We start from the raw sequence: 23,263 nt of genomic DNA, 5'->3' as shown, positions 1-23,263 counted from the left end.
AAGAAAATAACTGTACGTATGAAAAGATATACACAAAAGGCAGGTCACTGCAGTTCACTGGAAGTAATCTAAATGTCCATCGATGAACATTCTTCCAAATTTACTTAATTTGGAAAATCCACATAATGGCATTCTTTGATGGCGTTATTTACTCACATGGAAACATGTTTGTGAGATAACGTTAAGTGAAAAGGAAGTTATAAAACATTATATTTAGTATAATGCCATTCTTGTAGATGTGTCTATTTTCACAGAAAAAAGCGTGGAAGGGTATACTTCAAAAGTTGACAGTGGTTAACTCTGTATGATAGGATTACAGGTGATTTTACATTTATTTTTCTGTATTCTCTCACTGTTTTATAATCAAAATAAAAAAGGAGGAAATAACCTCAAGATTTGTGGCTGGAAAACAGAGAAATGTCTCCGTTAGATACAGTTCACATCTCTAATCAATTAATCAATTCCCAAAAAGATGTGAGTTCAAGGGAAGGCACCCTGAAGTACAAGGCAGCGAAGGAGCATGCTCTTTCTCTCTTGGAGATACGTAACATCCAACGATGTCATAATAGCAGCTACCTTCTGCTGAGGGCCCACTATGTGCAAGGAACCACTCTGCCTTGGTTAATCCTCATAACAACTCTGCAAGATGGAGATTATTACCCCACATCTGGAGGAAACCGGGGCTCAGAGAGGCTGACTTCCAGTGCTGGGATGGGAGAGAAGAAGGGATGGTGCCCAGCAGGTCAGCACAGCACAGGCTCTCTGATGGGTCATGTGGTTATTCTGATTAGTCAGACATTCCTTCTGATTGACTGTGGACTCATTCTGATTGATTAGGAGTCCTTTCCTGGCCAGAATTTGAATCCAGGTCTCTCTGATTCTGAAGCTGGATCTTTTAACTGTGCCCTTTCAACTATGACCATGTTGCCTCTGAATCTAAGAATTAAGATTTACACATAAGATCAATGGGAGGGGGCAGAGAGAGAGAGCTTATTTACCTTATCAAATAAGTCTTTGCTTTATAGAAAGAACAATGTAGAATACATTTAAAAAGAAAAGCCCATTAATATTAAGATATATTTCAACTCCACAAAAATTATTTTAGAGACACTGAGTAAAGTATGACAGAGCTGTATTAAAATGCTGAGGTTTGCTGACTCCAGCTCCGCTTCTATATCCCACCTTAGCCATAAAGACTTCACGTGGGGGGCCGGCCCCATGGCCGAGTGGTTAAGTCCGCGCACTCCACTTTGGCAGCCCAGGGTTTTGCAGGTTCGGATCCTGGGGGCGGACATGGCACCACTCATCAGGCCATGCTGAGGCAGCGTCCCACATAGCACAACCAGAGGCACTCACAACTAGAATATACAACTATGTACTGGGGGGCTTTGGGGAGAAGAAGGAAAAAAAGAGGATTGGCGACAGTTGTGAGCTCAGGTGCCAATCTTTAAAAAAAAAAAAGACTTCACGTGGAAGCATGCTCGCTTATCTTGATACAAAGTGTCACTACATCAAAAGACTGTATCTATGTCCCTCAAAAATATCTTTCCTTTGGCCACTTAAGATTTACTATCACGTTGTATTTTGAGTTTTGAAATAGCAAATGTAAACTTCAGTATCTTAAACTCGAAGTATCTTAGGAAGTTACGAGCGCTAAAAACACACAGAGAAAATGTACTGTCCTGCAATCAGTTACCAAAAGCATCTATTCACTTAAACAGAACAAGTGCTGATAAGGGGATGTCAATACTGGATTCGTCCTGTTTTAGTTTCTACAGAGATTCCAAGAAATTTAAGTAACGACTCCTTCCACATTTCACAGCACAAGATGCTCAAAACAGGACTTACAAGGCTGGATGTCAAAATTTGTTTTGCAACTTTTAGCTGATCACAAATTTCCAACCTGAAGGAGATTGGGGAAAATAGCACCCCAAAAGCAGAAGATTAGAAGTAAAATGTTGGAGAAAGTTGTCAGAATGCTGGGAGTCTGACCCTGACCCCAGTTCACCTCAAGTCAGTGAAAGGGGCTTCAGGAGACCCTGGGAGAGTTTGGATATGTGTCCCTGGCAAGTCTGGGGGGAAAGAGAAGACTGGTGTCCAACTCACACTAGAGTAAGTTAAGGCCAAGAGACTGGCTCAAGTGCCTGCCATGGTGGAGCTGCCATTTTTCATGAACTATCCTGCCACCTATGGCAATGGGTCTGCTGGGGTGGAAGTTTCCCAGGGATCATGTGAGAGCCCATTTGACACTGTCTTAGACCTTGCCCAAGAGAACTGCCTGAAGAGTGAGAGAAGTCAGAAGCACAGCACCTAAAACCTGGGGGCTAAGGAAGGGGACAGAAGGACCTACAGCCTAGAGGAGATGCTTTCTTCCTTATTGAGGGATCTGTAGGTGAAGACTCCCCAGCATGAACGGGTCTCAGGAGTACTCGGCAGGGCTCTCACAAGAGAACGTCACCTGAAACACCTATGCCAGTTCAAGAAAGTACTAGTCAAGTAAGAACTTTCCTGCATCCTTTCTTTGTAGCCCTCCCCCCACCCAAACCCTAGCCAACCTTTCCTTCCCCTGTCCCTAAATCTCCACGCTGTGAGGGTTCAGTAAGACCCATGGCCAGAGGGGAGAGAGAGAGCAGAGACAAAAGTGGGGCAGCAGAGGAGAAGCCAGCCACAATCCCCTCCCCCACCGCAGACACCCCATTCAACACAAGCCCGAAAAGGCGAGGCAGAACCACTAACTTCAAGAGCATTTCCACTACATTTTACCAGAGAGTTTAATTTCTGAACTGGCCATTATCTGGGGCATTAAAGGGAGTGAAGGACTGTTTATTTTTCTGAGAGTGACTTGAAAGGTAAATGGCAGAAAGCGGTTACAGTGAACTTCTTGTTTCAGCTCCTACATGTAGAGAGCTGGAAAGACATCACTCCTACTGTTACAACAAGCAGACCTCTGGACAAAGCGCAAACTAATGACTTTTCTTGAACCTGTCAGAGACGTGGGGTTGCAGGGCAAATGACCCAAAATCTAGAAAGAGACAGGTACCTCCAGGGAAAAAGAGGAGCAAGCATTTGCCTGTCTGGAACAGACAGGGTAAGGAAGCAGGGTAGAGGATGCTCTATCCCTGAGAGGGAGACAGGAATATATGCTAGACCAGCATGACATGTAGAGGAGGAGCAGGAACACTTGTAAGGGCCACATCCTTAAGCCCTAGGGTCACAGGACCTGCCTAAGAGTGAGGCTTAATCAGAACATAAGAGAATACCCTCTGTCCCCATACCCCATCCCACGCTAAGAACCAGTGAGTAAAAATGCCTGAGGGATACAGTGGGGGAGCTGCAAAAGTTACAGATCCCCTCTGGGGAGCAATGCAAAGAGAAGACCAAAGACAAGTTGGGGGACTCAAAGACAAGTGGGAACAGAAAACTCTCTGGAAAATTATCCCATACCATTAACACATCACTAGAGGGATCTGAAGCCTCTAGTGGAATGAGCGTTCCCATAGCAACAACAACTTTAAACCCAGCCCAAACTCTGACTAAATTAACAGAAAACCCTCATATTATAGGCCTAGAGAAGAAAAGGCTTTTTCTTCTTTTTATGCTTTTCTCCAAGAATAAAAAATATTTACCTCAGTATCTGCCATCTATGACACATTCAGCTTTCAACAAAAAGTATAAGGCATACCGAAAAAAAAAAGCAAGGAAAAACACTCCATGAAGAGATGAAACAATCATCACAACAAAACTCAGACATAATGTGGATGTTAGAACTAACAGACAAGGAATTTAAATTAACTATGGTTAATATGTTAAATGCTCTAATGGCAAAGGTAGATAACATACAAGATCAGATAGGTAATTTCACACAGAAATGGAAACTCTAAGAAAGAATGAAATGGAAATGATAGAAATCAAAAGCAAAGTATTGAGGTGAAGAATGCCTCTGATGGGATCATGAGCACACTTGAAAGAAAAGACTATTGAGGGGAGATCAACAGAAATCACCCAAATTGAAATGCAAAGAGAAAAAACGGTGAATAAAATAGAAGAGAGCATGCAAGAACTGTGGGAGAAGATCAAACATTCTAACATACATGTAATTGGAATTCTACAAGCAGAAGAAAAAGAGAACAGATGAAATGATTGAAGAACTAATGGCCAAGAAATTTCCAAAATTAATGACAGACACCAAACCACAGAACCAAGGAACTCAGAGAACATCCAGCAGCACTAAAAAAAAAAAAAAAAAGAAAAAACCCACAAAATCTCACATCTAGATGCAATTTTCAAACTGCTGAAAACTAAAGACAAAGAAACAAATCTTGAAGGAAACAAGAGGAAAAAAAATACATTACTTAGAGAGGAGCAAGATAAGAAATATAACAGACTTCTTGTCAAAATCCATGCAAACAAGAAGACGATGGAATGACATGAAATGTTGAATGAAAAATATGTCAAAACAGAATTCTATACCCAGTGAAAATATCCTTCAAAAGTGAAGGAAGAATAAAGACTTTTTCAGACACAGACACAACACTCTCAGGGAATTTATTGCCAGCAGACCTATTCTAGAAGAAACATTAAAGATAATTCCTCAAGCAGAATATGATGTAGGAGAGAAACTTGGATATACACAAAGAAGTGGAGAGCATCAGCAATGGAATAAGCAAAGGTAAATTAATTATTTTCCCTTAGTTTTAAGTTCTTGAAAAGATTACTGACTGTAATGATGGCAGGATACAAAGTCAATATATGAAAGTCAATTGTATTCCTGTCTACTAGCAATGAACAATGGGAATTTGGAGGAAAAAAAAAAACCAACCTATCATTTACACCAGCACCAAAAACAAACAAAGACAAGAAAAACAGGTATAAATCTAACAAAATGTGTGCGGACTGTGTATGCAAAAATCTATAATACAATAATGAAAGAAACCAATGACCTAAAGAAATGGGGAGTATATATACCATATTCATGAATAGGAAGATCAATGTTGTGAAGATGTCAAATTCTCTCCAATTTTATCTATAGATTCAATTTAATACCAATCAAACAATCTCTAAAATACCTGACCACTACCCTTTCAAAGTTTCTAGGTCATGAAAAACAAGAGAAGAGTAAGAAACTATTACAGATTTGAGGAGACTAAGGAGACACAACAACTAAATGTGTCATGATAGCCTGGAATGAATACTGCAACAGAAAAAGGGCATTAATGGAGGGGCCAGCCTGGTGGCATAGTGGTTAAGTTTGTGCATTTCCCTTTGGCAGCCTGGGTGTTTGCCAGTTTGGATCCCGGGTGCAGACTTACACACTGCCTGTCAAGCCATGCTATGGCAGGTGTCCCACATATAAAGTAGGGGAAGACGGGCACGGATATTAGCTCAGGGCCAGTTTTCCTCGGAAAAAAGAGGAGGATTGGTGGTGATGTTGGCTCAGGGCTAATCTTCCTCAAAATAAAAAAAAAAAGGACATTGATGGAAAAACAGTTGAAATCTAAATAAACTCTGTATTTTAGTCAATGGTAATGCATTAATCTTAATTTCTTAGCTTTGATAAGTATTATGGTTATATAAAATGTTAATGTTATATAAAACTGGATGAAGTGTATGCAAAACTCTCTACTAATTATGCAACTCTTCTATAAATCTAAAATTATTTAAAATTAACAGTTTACTTTAAAAAAAAAAGTTAAATGGCACCTGCTGGAGGTTTCCCACAGTGGGTCAGGGAAGGACTAATCTAAGGAGAGTGTCTTGAAATGACAGTGAGAGACAAGAATAAAAGCTGTTTATTTAAAAAGGATTCCACCCTTCTGAGCCATACTTGTTCAATGTAACAGTTACACCCTCACTGAGCACATATTTTATTCCTGATAGTAATCATCTTCCCTGGGAAACTGGCATATAAGGTCAGCTGCCTCAGCTTGAAAGGGGCAAAGAGCCGTAAAAACAATGAGCAGTGGCAGTTACTTGATGTATTGCAATACATTCAGAGAGTGAGAGAGTTAAGTTTAATATATCAAGAACTCACGGGAACCTGTAATATCTTTATGAAGTCCCAAAGCAAAGCATTACACAGCTTTACATAAACTTTTCTGCATGCTGACAAAGGCTTTGTATTAAAGAATAATGCATTTCTAAATGCCTTTTATAATTTTGATCACTTTTACTTTTAATGACACGAGGACAGCACTCCACTTACACAGAATCTCTTTACATTACACCTAGATGGATGATCCAAAATAAATCCACGAGATGTTCGAGTTGTAACACCCAGGGAACAATAAATATCAGATGGCATTTCTTTCAAAGAAAATGATTTAAACAGCATTTCCTTTTTCTACCCTGTGGGAACAAAAGGAACCCACACTTGATGTGGTAAAGGTTGCAGGCAATGTGTTATGTTGGTTTTCAATTTAACCACAGGAGTTAGCCCTCCTCCCTTTTGCTGAGCAGTACGACGTTCTCGAAGAGTCAACGGCCTCCTCCAGGTCAGGTCTCAAAATCTTAAATTTCAGAGTTAAAATAGTGTGCCTGTATTTTCTTATTTGCAAGGAAAATGTATCTGGCCTGCGGCAGGCGAGCGCTGAGCGTGCGAGAGGAGGAGTTACCGCGAAGAGGGGGCAGCGAGCTGGGTCAACAGGCCGGCGACTTCAGAAAGCTCAGAGCTGACCTGACTTCCAGCCACCCCACTTCCCTCTGAGCTTTGCTCCCCTGACTGTAATCTTAGAAAAATGAACAACACAGCTGTGCCAAAATGCACACTGTGTTCATTTCCACTTATTTTTTTAAAGCAAATCTTCAACTGACAATGCTCTGCAGCCAAGCAGAATCCCCCCCACAGAATCACCAGAATTAGCTTTGTTTTTCTCCAATGAGGAATAACAATCAACTTCATATTTCCCTTTTGTATTACTGTCTTTCAACAATGTAATATAGCAATTTACATTTTCTTATACAGAGCCATGATACTGCACACATCATTTATTCATCTCAGAATATTAGGCAACAAAAGCCAGCAACGTAGATGCTTCTCGCTCTGAAGGCTGAAACGGTGCCAAAAGAAACTCTTTTTTAGAAACAGCAGCTCTTGAACACATTCCTTCATGCGCAAGTTAACAGAATATTTACACTTTAACTTTTGTTATGGGGAAGAAGGTACACACTACAGTAAATGTAACTTATGTGCCCTTATAAGTGCCCTTAGTTTCCGAAGAAATATAAAATACAAGAGTATAGATTTACATTCATTCACGCTAACGTCTGAAATTCTAGACTGTTTATCACAGTAGAATGCAGTGTTAAAATATGAGTAAATTCTTGCGGAAGAAAAGTATACGTGAAAGAACGGGTTTGACCACAGTAGCAGAGCGTATTACATTATCTGGTTGTGAAGACTTTCATAAATTTCATTTTATCTAATAGCAATGCAAATTATGTTTTCAACAAAAATAGCAAATTTATTAACCAGATGTCACCCACTCTGTAAAGCCAACTTTGATAAGGTAGCTTTCTTTTCCTATTTCTTTTTTAATAAAGTCTAGTTCCTCTGTACAGACAGTTTTAATCTCATTATATCAAGGGTCTGTCTGATGGTATTTAATAATCACGGCGCTTCCCTGAGCCAAATCCCCCTGCTCAGATGACACCAGTCATTGGAATAGACCAGGCAGCACATTTTTCAGACTCAATGATTGGTGACAGGTTTGTTTATCGTTCATTAATAAACAATAAACGGTAACGTTCCCAGTGGGTAATGTCAGGTTGCTTGATTATATTTCCTCCCAGTTTACAAGGCTGACCCATGACTCATCAGTTTCGAGCATTTCTTCTGGACTTACACGCTACAGAGTTGCAATCCTTCATTACGGCAGCTAAATATGCCAGGATTAACATTCTGCTACACATTCAAACCAAAATTACCCTCAAGTTATGAAATAAGGTTTTTATGAGAGGTTTTATGTAACCTGTGAACTCTGATCATCTCCAGAAAGATATAAAGGATAAGTAATGGTCTGCCAGAAAATATTTATCTCCTCCGTGAAAGAAAGAAAGAGAACTCACTGATGCAGCGGGAAACCATGCAGAGCCAATGGATGAGAGCTAAGAGACAAAACGCACTATTATTTCTAAAGAAAATTCTGACTTAAAAACCCCCACGTCTCAAAGCTGGAAAATAACCGAGAGATCATAAAGTGTATTTAAGTTTTTAAAAATGTTTTAATCAAAAGGAGCTGCATTGTTATATATCTTCACATCAAAATAATCAAATTCTAATTTCTTAACTTGCTTGGGGAAAATATGCTTTCAATTAAGAGTCCATTTTTTTCCCCTTTTGTGTTGAAGGCCTTTTTTTTCTTCAGTCAGTTTGAATTCATTTCCTACAGACTGACTGACCAAGGCCAATTCTCATTTCATTTGGATCCAATACGATAACATCACTGAACACGCTTTTTCTGTGTTTAGCAGAACCTTAATTTCCCTCAGTTCTTATGTCATCACTTGGAAAAATATGACTTTCCATCAGTCCTAGGAATGAAAACCCACACCCACATATACCAGCTGTGTCTACACCCCCCGTGTCTAGCCTGATCATTGTTATTCTCCAGAGGGACAGAGGAAGAAGACAACAACTGCATTCCTCTAGCCCGAATTTCTTCAGGGAACCTGTGGTCAACCCACCATGCTGGGGTCCTCTGAGCTGAGAGCTGCGGACTTGAGGCCATTTGCTCTCTTGGCAGCCCAGCTCCCGTGACCAATGGGATCAAACTCAAACTCTCCAGTTCTGAAATCAAAGTCCTTCACAGTCAGTCTTTACCCTTTCTCTCACATTGCTTCTCCATTGTCACCAATCTTAAAACACAGCATGCGGTTCCCACACACAGAGAACGATACACTCCTCCACTGGAACCATCTTGGTTTCTGTATGCCTCCAAATCAAAGCTCAGTCTCTCTCTTGAATTAATCTGTGGTCCATGGATTCTGGTCGGGGAAGTCCATCACCTCCCTAGAATTGTATGCAATGATGTGCGTGTGTATTGTTTTGGAGAGCCAGTGCAAGCAGTCATCATCTCATCCAACACTCCCAGCTGGTAGCTACAATCCAGTTACCCTGGCCTCCTTTCCCTGAACCGAACACATCCCTTCCTTCCTAAGGCCTTTGTACTTTGTCCTGTCTGCCCAGCTCTCATCATTCAAAGCACAAATCACTCTCTGGAATGATCACAGGTAGGTGCTTGTTGACTTGCTTGTCATCTGTCCTTCCCCTCTGGAATGGGAGCTCAGTCGTGCAGGGTCACCTTTGTCCCATGCACTACTGAGTTCCTGGAGCCTGGAGCAGTCTGGGCAGTGAGAGAGGCTCAATCGATATTTGCTGAATTAATGAATACATGAACAAATCAGCCTTTCAAAGTGGTTTGAGACTGAAGAAAGGCTCTGATTTGGCTGCTCCAGATGAGGGAAATCAGCCTCCCAAGAATCAAAAGGACTGTATGTCATACATTCTAAAATATCTAAAAAACCAACTAACAAAGTACAATCATAATGTTCTATTCTCTTTGTCTTTTGATCTATCACTGCGCCTCCCTTTCCTTTCAAATATGTATCCAATCTCCTTTCAGGTGTATATATCTCCTTGTTTACTGTTGTTCTCTTTGTTTATCAAACGCATATTTAAAATTTGTCCACTTATAACTACAAGGGCTTCCCTTCCCTGTCAATCCTAAAATAATTTCTGGAAAGATGTGAGCACTAGGGATCTTGGGCTGTACAGAAGAAAACCCATCATACTGAGGTATTAAGAACTGAAGAGAATAGTCACCTGGTGGTGGCTGTTCTATCATTTCTTCCTGCAGACAGAATTTTTTGTAAATGGCCATGTCATATGTGAAAAAAATTCTGAGCCTGTGGTCTAATTTCTATTACATTCCAACATCCCTTCAAAGGGAGGTGGCTGACATGCCCTTCTCCATTCTCTGTCTAGTTGACTCACTCTTTTAAGCTAATTCCACCCTTAGTTCTCCGAGAGCATCTCCCTGTCTACCCAAACCCCTGTTTTCACCACTCTCTTACCTCCCCTCTCTCTTCTACCCATCACAGTGGCTCAGATATGAATTTCCTGAAAATCTTGTCTCCTTGGACATACAGTCGTCCCTCGGTATCTCTGGGGGATTGGTTCCAGGACTCCTGAGGACCCCCAAATCGAGGATGCTCAAGTCCCTTGTATAAAATGGCATAATATTTGCATATAAATTACACACATCCTCCTGTATACTCTAATTGATCTCTAGATTACTCATAATACCTAATACAATGTAAATGTTATGTAAATAGTTGTTATACTGTATTGTTTAGGGAATAATGACAAGAAAAAACAGTCTGTACTTGTTCAGTACAGACGCAACCATCGCAGGCCTTTTAATCTGAGGTTGGTTGAATCCGCAGATAACGGAACCTGTGGATACGGAGGGCTCGCTGACGGTACTTCACTCCCCAAGACCAGGGGCCAGGTCATAATCCTCTTTCTACTTCTGCCAGTGAAACATGCAGGAGAAAACAGGGGCCTGATGTCAAGGGGAAGAGGTCTGAGTATTGGGAAGCTGCATCAATGTCTAGACAATGTGGTCAAAGCTAGCAACCCCAAGGTGCATCATGTTCAAGTAGGAGGAAGAGAGTCTGTTAAATATGGAGGATTCCCACTGGAGAAAACGCTTCTTGCCCACTTCTGTTTTCTTCTTTATAGAGAGGAGTCCACTAGGATGACTCCTGACCTCTCCCTCTCTCTCTGCCTCCTCCTTCTTCCCCTCACTGGGGAAAGAGGTGGGACTTAGCTAATTAGTGAATTAGGGAAAAATAAACAAACAGGCAGTGTTCAGTCTGCTCCTCCCTCTTTTTCTTTCCTGGGCAGACTCCCCAGGGAAGGCACGCCTGCTCTGCTCCTTCGCGCTCCTCCTGGACCCACCTGTGTGCTGTCCAGGGCCGTCTCAGAGTGAGTGGCTAAGTTCAACTCTGGTTTTGGTGTTAGGAAACGCACTTTCCTGCAGATCCTAGCCACATTTCCAAAATCTGCTTTATTAGTTATAAAGGACATTTTAACCTATCTGTCTTACCCTTTTGTCTTATTCTTCAGTAGTTTGAGAACTCAGGCAGGAAAGAGAGGGCGCTCCTCAAACCATAACAATTGTTAACATACAATCATTCCTCAGTATCCATGGGGCTTTGGTTCCAGGGCTCCCACAGATACCACAATCTGTGATGTTCAAGTCCCTCAGTGGGCCCTCCACATCCGCAGGTGCGGAACCACGGGAAATGGAGGCCAACTGTATATTTACTTTCTCTCCCTCCTGAAGCCCCACTTAAACAACAGTAAAAGATTTTTAAAAATTTTTGGCCTATAAGTGCAAAGCAAACGGGAGAGGAGATACAACAAATTTTTGCAAGAAAAAAAATGAAGTTACAACTCAAGTGCCTGTTTAAAAAGATACTTTTAAAGAGTGACACAATTTAGACTGTAGAACCCAGAAAAGAGGCAGGCCTTGGAGACTGCAGCTATCACAGAAAGTTTGGTTGAGCTGGAGTGTGAAAATGGAGAATTGTTGCATATCCCTATACAGACCCATTGGAGCCCCCTCCCCAAATTTTATATTAAAAAAATCTCTTTTCTGTGTGTGAAAACACTAGAGGTAAGCCAGTTCCAGACAGAGCTGTATTAAAAATGAACCAGCCAACCACTTCATACCCATTAGAATGTCTATTGTCTTTGTTTGTTTAGAGCCCAGGCTGGCTCTGTTTTGTTTCTTAAAGATTGGCACCTGAGCTAACATGTTGTCAATCATTTTTTTCCTTCTCCTCCCCAAAGCCCCCCCAGTACATAGTTGCATATTCTAGCTGTAGGTCCTTCTGGTTCTGCTATGTGGGATGCTGCCTCAGCATGGCTTGATGAGTGGCACTAGGTCTGCACTCAGGATCCAAACTGGAGAAACCCTGGGCCGTGGAAGCAGAGCACATGAACTTTGCCACTCGGCCACAGGGCCGGGCCCTAGAATGTCTATTGTTATGAAAAACAAAACAGAAATAAGTGTTGGCAAGGATGTGGAGAAACTGGAACCCTTGGGCATTGCTGATGGGAATGTAAAATGGTGCAGACATTGTGGAAGCCAGTATGGTGGTTCCTCAGAAAGTTAAACATAAAAATTCCGTACGATCCAGCAATTCCATTCCTGGCTCTACACCCCAAAGAACTGAAAGCCGGGACTTGAACAGATACTTTCTTACCCATCTTCATAGCAGCATTATTCGTAATAGTCAAAAGGTGGAAGCAACTCAAGTGTCCACAGACAGATGAATGGGTAAACAAAACGTGGTCCATCCATAAAATAGGATATTATTCAGCCTTAAAAAGGAAGAGAACTCTGACACATGCTACAATATGGGTAACCTTGAAAGCATGCTAAGTGAAAGAAGCCTAACAGAGAAGGACAAATATTATATATAATTCTACATATATGAGGTCCTTGGAGCAATCCAATTCATAGACACAGAAAGGAGAACAGAAGTCATATGGAGTGGGGAGAACAGGGATCATGGGGCATATTATGTAATGGGGACTAAGTTCCATTGTGGGAAGATGAAAAAGTCCCAGGAATGGATAGTGGTGGCGGTTGCACAACAATGTAAATATACTTAACACCACTGAATTGTACATTCGAAAATGGTTAAAATGGTAAATTTTATGTTATACATATTTTACCACAATTAAAAAAAGGATCTGCCAGGCAACTGGGTGCCAATCTCCAAGGGGCACTAAGCCATCAGTGGAAATGCTAGAAGTGGAGAAAAGTTTCTGCCAGAACCCCTCGCAGGGACAGCTGTCTGGAAGGCCGTTTATGTGAGAGGCAAGGCACCCAGGAGACAGTCATGAGGATATCTAGTCCCTGTATCCCTTCTAAGGTGTTGGATCACGTTGCTGAGTAGAAGATGAGACAGAGGCGAACGGCTCAGGAGGACGGAGAACAGGCTGAGAGTCCTTGTCAGCATTTCCCTGCCCACCCTCCAACTCTGGAATCTGGAGCTCAGAGATGCCTCAGATAAACCGACAGTATCTCAATCTCTAGTTTTGTCAGAAAAAGGCTGACGTTGCTGGTAAATATGAGGAAGAGACTAAATGAAAGTCACTGATTATTCAACCTTTGCCTAAAAAATAATTTGGATGACCACCTTTCCCAAATAAAAAATTAAGAAGCATTATCCGAGAACGGGATCTTTCTGATTTGGAAATACGAAAAAAAAAAAAAAAACCCCGACAAGGTTACAAAAGCTACCTTTAGTTATACTTTTAACATGTAGCCTTTACTGAAAAGAAACTGTTAAAAATCATTCTGTTCCAAAAAGATGTGGTCACCGTATCGTAACAAGGCAGACTGAGACTTCACTAGCCTGGAAACGCTGTCTAAATCAGGGGTTCTCCATCTTGGCTGCAGACTGGAGCTACCCGCAGAGCTTCAAAAAGTGTCAGCGCCCGGCTTTCTCCCATGACATCCTGATGTAATTGATCTAGGTGGGTTCTGGGACTTTCCAAAGCTCCCCATGTGGTTCTAATATGCAGCCATGGCTGAGAGCTGGTCTAAATAAAGGAAACCAATTTCCTAATCATTGCATAAGTAGACAGATCTGTGGATGGAGTAATTCAAATGAAATGTTTGTGCAGGAAACTCCCACTGCCATAGGCACCGAGCTTTTTGGAAACTTACTCTCAAAAATGTTTATACAAAACAATAGCCAGGAGTCTTTGTTTTATGCTGGGTCACTTAAAGCTGACAGCTGGTGTCTCCTGCATGCTGAGTCAACCTCACTCCCAGTAGGTCTGCAGAAAGGAGCCCTCTAGCCACAGTGAGGCTCCTGCACCCCAACGGCTGCTGGGATTGTTTTCCAGGGAAGATACCCACCTTTACATTGGGATAGATAAACACAAACTCTTCTAATTCAGTAATCAGGACAGATAATTGCATCCTCGTAATTGTTTTCTTTTTCCAGCTTAGGTTCACATTGATGGGAGACGGTAAAATGAGTCCACAAGCCATGTGAAGTTTGCTACTTCGCTGATTAAAGTCTTAATTGATTCAGAATGTTTTACAAATCAATCTCTGTGAATTACTTCAGGCGCATGAAGACATCGTGTAAAGAAGTCTTAGCCCCAAAAAAGGTTTTGAATGAGCATCAAGTTAACACACAGCCCTTCTGGTGAAGACATTCAAGTTCTCCATGGGATGGAAATGAGTCTTGCTTTCTCCCATTTGTGTTCAAATTACTCATTCCATTTCTTCTTGGTGGCACCCAAGCAGCAGGGGGTCAATTAAAACTCTTCAGTTTGAATCACACAAGCACTCCCCAAACCCAAAATGCCTACGTGGTGATGACTGCCCTCCTGCAAGTGCCATCACAACGAGCTACAGGAGATGCTCCAACTTACAAAGACAGCAAATGAAACGACGAGTGGATTTTGTCTAAACGACAACAAAAAATACATATGACTTAAGCAACTGGTGGAAAGAGACGTTTGATCAGTATTCTTTCTTGATCTTTATGTATAGTGTTGCATTGCCGTTTATGCATAATATTGCATGCTCGGTTGCTGAGCCATCCCCTATTTGGACCATTTCCAGTTGACACCAGTGCAAACATCCTTCTTTGTACTTCCTGTGATCATGCGCAACTATTTCTCAGAGCAACGAACACAAGGGTTCTAGAAATGGGGATTTATCCTTGTGATAGATATCACCTCATTGCTCTCCAAAATGGCTGTATTAATATACATCAATTAATAGCATTTTGAAAATTTCATTATCCTATACCCTGCCCAACATTGGATATTATCAAACTTTTCAAATGTGCAGCAACTTGATGACTGAACATCTATATTTTGTTTGAACTTGGATTGGCTAGATTAAGAGGGAGCTTGTCCATCTTTTCATAAATTTACTGGCAATACGTATTCATCTTCTATCAACTACCTTGTTATATGCTTTGCTCATTTTTTCCACTCAGTTGTCTTTTTTTCATGTTGATTACCTTTAGAATATTAAGCCTTCATAGATTAACTATGTTGCAAATATTTTTATCTGGTCTGTCTCTTGTCTCTTAACTTTGTTTATAGGGCCCTTCATTACACAGAAGTTTTAAATTTTGATTCAATAAAATATTTTATCAGTTCTCTTATTGCTTTAAATTTTTGTTTCTTCAAAAGGTCTTCCCTACACCAATATTTTCTAGGGCCTTAATAGTTTTATATTTTACATTTATGTGTTTGATCTAATTGGAATTTATTTTGATAAGGATAGTGTGAGTGAGAGAGTTGTCCCAGACACTGTGGTTAACTCGTCAATATTGATTCAACCCCTGAAATTCAGTCTAAGCCAATAAACATATGGCTCTCCCCAGGTGGCTGTAATTGCAGTAGACCTAATAAGACAAAAGGGAAGGAATTTTCCTGGTGTGACTTTCTCTCTTAATAACGCAAGGAGGAAGCACAAAGCCCAAACTGTCACCAGCAGTCACCTTGCAACTTAAGGGAAATCAGATTTGGGATGAAGCCAATGCCGAGGATGCTGAAAATGGTAGAGCAGAAAGACAGACAGAATCTGTGGCCTTGATGACCTCATAAGCCACACTGGACACTGCTCTGACCTTGGACTTTACATGTGATAATAAATCACTGTTAAAAACTGGTTTGAATTGAGATTTTCTGTTACCTAGGTCCAAAGTAACCTAACTGATGAGTGGATTTCAGCACATAAGAGTGTGTCACCACCCCGAAGCCACCATAAGTAAAGGCCCTGGAGAAGGAGAGGCTATGAGGAAAAGCCGCCTTGGAAGGAAACCTCGCCCAGCACGCAGCTGACCACAGGTGGGTCAGAGATGAACCCCAGCCAAGTCCTTCCCAATTCATGACCCACAAAATCCTGAGGAAAAAAAAGGCTGTATTAAACAACTAAATTTGGGGGATAGTTGTTACCCTTGATAAGCAAAAATATTACCTTTGTTCATCCCTGCTCCACTATCACAAATTTATTACTTTGTCTTTATGGTATACTTTGGGACCTAATAGGGAAATTCTTCTCTCTTTTTTTAGTCCTTGCAAAACTTGTGTGAGGACTTGCACTTCCAGAAAGATGGTGTAGATGTATTTTTCCCTATTCCAGCCAATCACAACTAAAAATCCTGGGCTTTATATATAAAGAAACATAAGAAGACCCTGAAAGGTGGGTGAAATGCCCCTTTGAAGGTTTCTCTACATTTTCCCTCTCTAGAGAAAGCCATGGTTAACAAGTTCAACGTGATTTTTTCTGGATCTTTCTTGACTTATTCAGGCATATATACATGTACTAATAAAATATATAAAGTATTGTCTTGTGTTTTTTAATGAAATGATATCATACTACATGTATTGTTCTGCAACTTTCTTTTTTTCCATACAAAAATATGTTCTGGGGGGTCTAGCCATACTCATATGTACAAATCTACCTCATTATTCTTAACTGATCCATTATATTCCATAGTATGCATATACTAAGGTTTATCCAGCCATTTCCTTACTGAAGGCTTCCATATTCATTCTAAAATCAACTTGATAAGTTTCATGATTGTACTGAATTTATAGATTCATTTGAGGAGAATTGATATCTTCACATAATCGACTCTTTCCATCTATGAACATAGTATATCACTCCATTTGTTCCTTTAAAAAAAAAACTTTCTCAATAAAGTTCTACAGATTCTTGTATATTTCTTGTTGGGTTTATTCAAAATATTTAAAAGTTTAGCTTGCTATACAGTGAATGGGATGTTTTAATTTTTATTACATTTCCATCATAGTTTTCTAAATAGTTATTCCTGATGAATAGGAAAACTGTTAACTTTTTCTATGTTGATCTTGCATCTAGCCATCTTTCAAAACTCTCTCATAAACCCTAATAGTCAATTGATTATCTTAGATTTTCTGTGTAAGCAACCATATTGCCTGAAATAACAACACTTTAGCCTCTTTCCAATATCTATAACTCTTTTCTGCCTTCCCCGCCTCTCCCTCCTTCTCCCTTTCTGACGTTTTTCCTCCCTCCCTCACTTCTCTCTCTTTCTCTTCCCTCCTCTCCCCCCACCCCCCCTCCAGTCTTATTTCATTTAGTGTGTCCTCAGTATAATGTAACAGGAGGCATCCTTGCCCAGAAGCAGATTTTAAACTCAATGCTTCTCATAATATACCACTAAGTTGTTTCTAGTAGATTTTTGTTAGATATCCTCTACTTAGATGAAATGTTTTTCTCCTATTCCCAGTTGGCTAAGAATACTTTTCACAGTGAATGGAAGCTAAATTTTTTCATAGTGTTCTTAACCTTCTTTACACTTTTAGGGGTCCAACCTACTTCTTGATGGTATACAGTTGGCCATCTGTATTCACGGGTTCTCTATCCGCAGATTCAACCAACTGAGGATCAGGATCGTGTACTATGATTAAGATTTGCGGTTGGTTGAATCCTCGGATCTGGAACCTGCAGATATAGAGAGCCAACTAAGAGACTTGAGCAACTGCAGATTTTGGTATCCTCAGGGGTCCTGGAACCAATCTCCCAGGGATACTGAGGGATGACCGTATTAATTATGTCTGTCAGTGTCTTGGTAGATCGTTCCTTTTCAATAGGAAACATTCCTCTTGGTCTTTTTGCCTCGAATGCTAATTTATCTAATACCTCACATTCTAATTAATATTGCTAAACCTAATTGATTATGGTTAACATTTGTCTGACATCTTTTATTTCAAGCTTCTTACATTGTTTGAGAAAATATTTCCTGTAAATAGCATATACCTTAACTGTTTTTTTAAAATCCAATCTGAAAGTCTCGTTTATAACAGGTGGGTTTAAATTAGTCACATTTACTGGGATTACTAATGTGTTCGGACTAATCCTGATATCTTATTTCATATATTTATTTTGCAATGATTCTTAGTTGTTTCTGGTTTTTCTTTTTCTTTCTTTTTTTAATCCTCTTTTTGTGCCCTTTCTTGGATTGACCTGATGCATTCTATTTTTTCTCCAGTGGTTTGGAAGCTATGTATTCAATTTCTATTCTTCCAGTGGCTATCCTTAAAATTTTAACATTTACTTAAAGTTACTTTTTCCTTATATCTAGACTTCATCAGTAAGCATGTCCTTCTCCTGAACAAGATTCAAAAAAAAATAGTATATGTTTTCTTTATTCCTCTCGCACTTCATCTCTCTCTTCTCCCCAAACCGCTAATATCTTTCATTGTTGATAGTTCTTAGAATTCTAGTTCTGTGTTGATAGTATCAACAATAAACATTACTTAGATTTAACAGTACGGTTCAGCAAATTCTTTCTTGATTATTACTTCATTTGTACATTGTTTTCTTATTGCTGGAGTATATCCTTTATTAATTCTTTCACAGTCTGTAAGTGGGAAATTTCTGAGACCTCGAATGTCTGGAAATGTCTTTATTTATTTCGACAGTTGAAGGATAGTATAGAGTTCTACATTCAAAGTTATTTCTCCTAAGAACCTTGACTGGAAGTATCCTATTTTTCTTTCTGAGATTTTTAAGGATAGTTTCCTGGGAGTTTTTGTCTGTTTCTGTTTTTATTGGCACCCAGTGACTCCTTTAATTTGCCTTTCTACAGTTATGGAAATTCCCTAAGATTTCTTTGCACATCAGTATGCCAAATTATCTTATTATGAAACCTCTGTTATTGAATAACTGCTGGCTCTATCTTCTATGACCAATACCCTCCCCCCCCCGCACATTGTATCTCATAGTCTGTTTGTGATGCATCCTAAGAGAATTCCTAAGCTTGTTCTCCAGTCGTGTCCACTTTTTTCTTTAGTCTATCTTTATTTCAACAATCAATCTTTACTTTCCAGGATCTCCAGTTTTGGCATTGATGAAAATTTTCTTGTATCTTTCCCAAGATAATAAATGTATCTTCTTTTCCACCTGCTCTCTTCAAGGTTTCCTTGAATAAATACTCATTATTGAGTTTGGTGTCTGTCTTTCATGGTGTTCCCCAGCTGTCTAGTGGCTCTTGGTGGTGTGCTCATTTCTGTATTTGAGATTCCACACTGGAACATCTATTCACTGCAGTGAGAAGAGGAGGTGAATGTACTGCTGACCAGGACGCCTATCTAGACAATCTTCTGGGGTGAGTATTTGCCTTTCCTCCTAGCTTACCAGAGAACTGATCTCTCTCTTTGACTCAAATCTCAATACTGCAGCTCTTACCTGTAGGCATATATGCCTGTGGCCACACCAGAGGAGGAATGAGGAAGCACAGTATCTGGAGAATGCTGTAGATGGAGCTGTTTGAGCCCAATTAGTCACCCTGCATTTGTACCTGTGTCCCATCTTGCTCTCCTTTGTCCCGCACCTCTAGTGCCCCGCACATCTTTTGTATGTTTCCTTTTAATCCACTGTCTGATCTTTCTCCCCAGGAACTCCTCATAACATATGCCTTTTCCTCTTTTCTGTGCTTTCTGTTTATTTATCTTTCATCTATCGATCTATCTTTGTTCTTGTTTCTACTATTTGGAATGAGAGGGAAAGGCTAAGCCAGGTTTTTAGTCTGCGATTTGACCTGAAACCCCTCAAATAGTCTTCTTATATTTTCAGAAGAAGATATTGCAGAATAATTCCAAATTGTCACTTTCATGTTTTCTAATAAATACAGGCACTCAAGTGCAGGTGTGTGACTTTTGAAAATTTCATGAGCAAAATATTTCTTAAATTGCATTCCATTCTCACTGAAAGATCTTCTTGGCATTTTGGAATATGGTCACTATATTGCCCTAGAATAATCATTAGCAGTTAATAGTGGATACTGATAATAAGTATTGAGAATCCAGTCAAGGAAATGAGAAGGGGAAATTATTAACATTTATTGAGTGTCTTGTGTTCTAGGAGCTCTCCTCGTATGATCTGACTTAATTTGCACAAATACCCTGTAATGTATGGATTGTTATATTTATTCACATTTTACAGATGAGCCATCTAAGGTCCGGAGAATTTAGGTAACTTTCCCACAGTCACAAAACTACGAAGTGGCGGAGGTGAGATTTGAACTGAGGTCAGATTCCCAAACCCCTCCTCCTCAATCACACCATGCATGAGATTTGGCTCCAAAAAGTTTTCTAAGTAAGTGAGATTTACTATATCATTCTCAAACGCTTTCCAGAGCTATAATCCCTATTTCATATTCTCAAATTAAGAAATTTGTAAAGCTTTATTTCTTTAAGTAAAAGTAATGCAAACATATACATGCACATATACAATGTCTAATTACAAACAGTTTCTAGCAGAGCTGTCAATATTAAAATTCATTTGATTAAAAAAACACAATTGTAAAACATGAGACAGACTAGACTGTGTGGTCCTTGAGGACAGTCATGTTTATTGCTATGTTGCCAACAGCTGACAATGAATGCCGTCCAAACTTTGAAGAATAAGTGAACAAACTCCAGAGTCTACACTCAGGACCTCAAACTGTTTCCAAGATCAGTCTGAACAGTAGATTGCTTTCCACCATCCCAACCTGCAAAATCAATACACACTGGACTTCACCCAAATGGTAAACACTGCCTTATGCTACGTAGGGAGATAGAACTAACTTGTGTAACCACAAGTTAACATTGTGCCTTCACCGGAGCTGATTGTCTCAGAAAGCCTCTGGGGGCAAGTGACTTCTATGACAAAGGTACATGGTATTTAAAGACTAAAGAAACTTATGTTTTTCTTTTCTTAAGTAGCGTGTTTTAAAATAAATTTCAAGAAAGAAATTTTTAAACAAATGTCACCTCTCTCACCTTTTGCCAGACTTATAAAACCGATGTGTTTCCAATCGTGATGGCTGATGACAGCACTGTATCCACGACAGTGAACCACATCTTCCAAACACGTGAGTTGTCCTTCAAAGACCTTAGACCACCCATCGCTCTGGGCTGGTCAGTTTGCTATGCTTCCACAGGACATCAGCCAGAACCATTTTCATAATCAAAATTTCAAAATGACTTAAATAATCCCAAGTAAAAACAAGAGTAGCCCCACCCTCTTGTACATAGCTCATTGTCACAGGGGACTGGGAAGTGGCAGTGGGTCTGTCCTCTAACCTGGTTGTCTACAAAAATGCTTGAGGCAAAGCAGATATCCTGTCAAAGCGATCCTTCCTTCTCTTTTGTTCACCCAGATTAACTCAACTTCAACTCCACAAGCAATTCCTCCATGCAGCAGCAGCATTAAATAGTTTAAAATACACTTCAAACACACAGTTCCTATTAGGAACACACTTTTCTCTCATTTGTCAAAATCTGACAGGGGTATGAGAATGAACTACCTTATTTATAGATCTTATTCTTTAATAACAACACTTTAAATCTTATTTTTCCTCCTTTAGGGGGTGTCTGAAGCTATTTAGCCACCTCACCAGTCCTTTTCCAAAGGCCATTTTTTCTGTGTTCACAGTGGCGACCTGTGAGGAAGGTTTGCTGCGGGCCTAGGTACACTCACCCGGAGGCTTGCCCATAAATCACACACCCAAGCCGCCTGACGCCCCTGAATCCTACCTAGCGAATGAGGCTCTTCTTTTGAAATATACATTCTCACAACACCTGTATGATTGGCAAGTTTTCACATCAAAGGTATTACTTATCTAAATTATTATTTCCTTGGGATTAGTATTTTCAAAATGTAGCTCCATTAAAGAGAAAACTAGTGACAAAGCAAGAATATAAACACATAATACAAAGAAGCATATTATGCTCCCATCTTTATGGAAATGTGAAGTATAAATTAATTTTAACTGAGATTTTTAAATACGTTAAATATGTATCATTAACATGAAGCAGAAATTAAATATCAGTTTCTTAAGAAATATGAAAGAAGGATAATTCCTTCATTAAAATGTTAATATCACCAAATAATTCAATTAAAAAAAGACTATATCATACTTCAAGAAAGACATTGTCTCCTAAAAGTTTATTATTCATAGTAGATAGCATCTTTGTCTGCTTTTAACAAGCTTTAAATGCATTTTAATAAGATAATAACTTTTACTTCAACAAGTGAAAATTCCAACACGTATTGTATAATTTTGAGTTACTAATAATGCACACATGGGATTTTTTTTTTCAGTTAGTCCATCTGATTTGGTCAAAAAACTCAGACAATTTTGAGAAAATTTTTAAAAAGTGTCTTATCTTATTAAGAAAAAACTAATATACAATAATTAATTAAAGTAAGACAATAATAATAAAGTGTCATTTTACTTAATAATTAAATAACAATAATAATTAAAATAAGCATTATTTCACTACCCGCCAGGCGCTGTTATAAACACTTCACGTGTATTTATTTAATACTTAGAACGTTCCTGCGAGGTAGACGTCACTACCCCCTGCACTGGACACACAAGGAACCGGGAGCAGAGAGGAACGATGAGCCGCTCTGCGGGGCCACGCACCTTGCCAGCGGCGCAGCCAGACTCAGAGGCACGTGCCATCCCCCAGGCTGGCACTCTGCACTCTGCGTGTGCTGTCTCTCTTAGCCGGCTTGTGTTATAGGATAGTGATAAGGAAGAAAGTAACAAATATAGAAGGATACGCCCTCTTCCACATTTCACCTTGACAGACCACATCCAAGAAACCCGACTCCGCCCCCCAGTCCCTTCTCACTGGTGAATTACCGGTCATTTCGACTTGTGAAAATACATATTATTCTTCCAAACCTCTGAATTCTCTTTCTAGTAAAGCTACTATGTTATCGTGGTGCCAAACACGGCCTTCATAATTAAAGGTCTATTGGCTTTTCCATGATACACTCCCTCTGTGAGGTTTGGAACAGCTTTTCAAAAAGAGACTTACTGATGATCTTTGAAAGTTACATAGATAAGTACAATAAGAAAAGAAAAGAAACAAACGATCCCACTACCCAAAGGACTGTTTGTTGTAATACAGGTAATCGCTGCCATCAGCAATATTCCAGTCTGTTATCAAAATGTGCCGTCCTGTCAGAATCATTGGTCAAAATGAATTCTGCATCCTGCTTTAAGCTGAAATTCACCAGTCAGCATAAGGTTAAAAAGATCTTCCAAACTCAACATATTCTCTCAGACATTCTCTGAAGTCAAAAATTACTGTCTCAATCAATGAATATAAACATCAAACTGTTTAAACAAATTTTCCTCAAAAATGATCTTTGTAAAGACT

The 23,263-nt window shown here is 39.7% G+C and overlaps 1 protein-coding gene and 1 long non-coding RNA gene across 6 annotated transcripts in view; one reads left to right on the top strand and one right to left on the bottom strand.

The window, feature by feature from the left end:
- The window catches only part of SDK1 (sidekick cell adhesion molecule 1), an 857,904-nt gene that overhangs the window by 318,842 nt on the left and 515,799 nt on the right, over positions 1-23,263 (bottom strand). The gene's annotated exons all lie outside the window — the stretch shown is intronic.
- LOC111767602 (uncharacterized) lies at positions 563-22,830 on the top strand. Of its 2 annotated transcripts, XR_011424458.1 has the most exons (9): positions 563-742; positions 15,751-15,901; positions 16,127-16,256; positions 19,079-19,209; positions 20,046-20,198; positions 20,475-20,757; positions 20,877-20,958; positions 21,522-21,697; positions 22,422-22,666. It is a non-coding gene; the product is annotated as an uncharacterized lncRNA (long non-coding RNA). The 2 variants fall into 2 exon arrangements; XR_011424459.1 differs by lacking the exon at positions 16,127-16,256 and having other exon boundaries at positions 606-742; positions 22,422-22,830.

This window comes from Equus caballus, chromosome 13, assembly GCF_041296265.1.
Source record: "Equus caballus isolate H_3958 breed thoroughbred chromosome 13, TB-T2T, whole genome shotgun sequence".
Classification (NCBI taxonomy): Eukaryota; Metazoa; Chordata; class Mammalia; order Perissodactyla; family Equidae; genus Equus; species Equus caballus.
The sequence above is the reverse complement of the archived record's forward strand: the minus strand, read 5'-3'. Positions and strand labels throughout refer to the sequence as shown.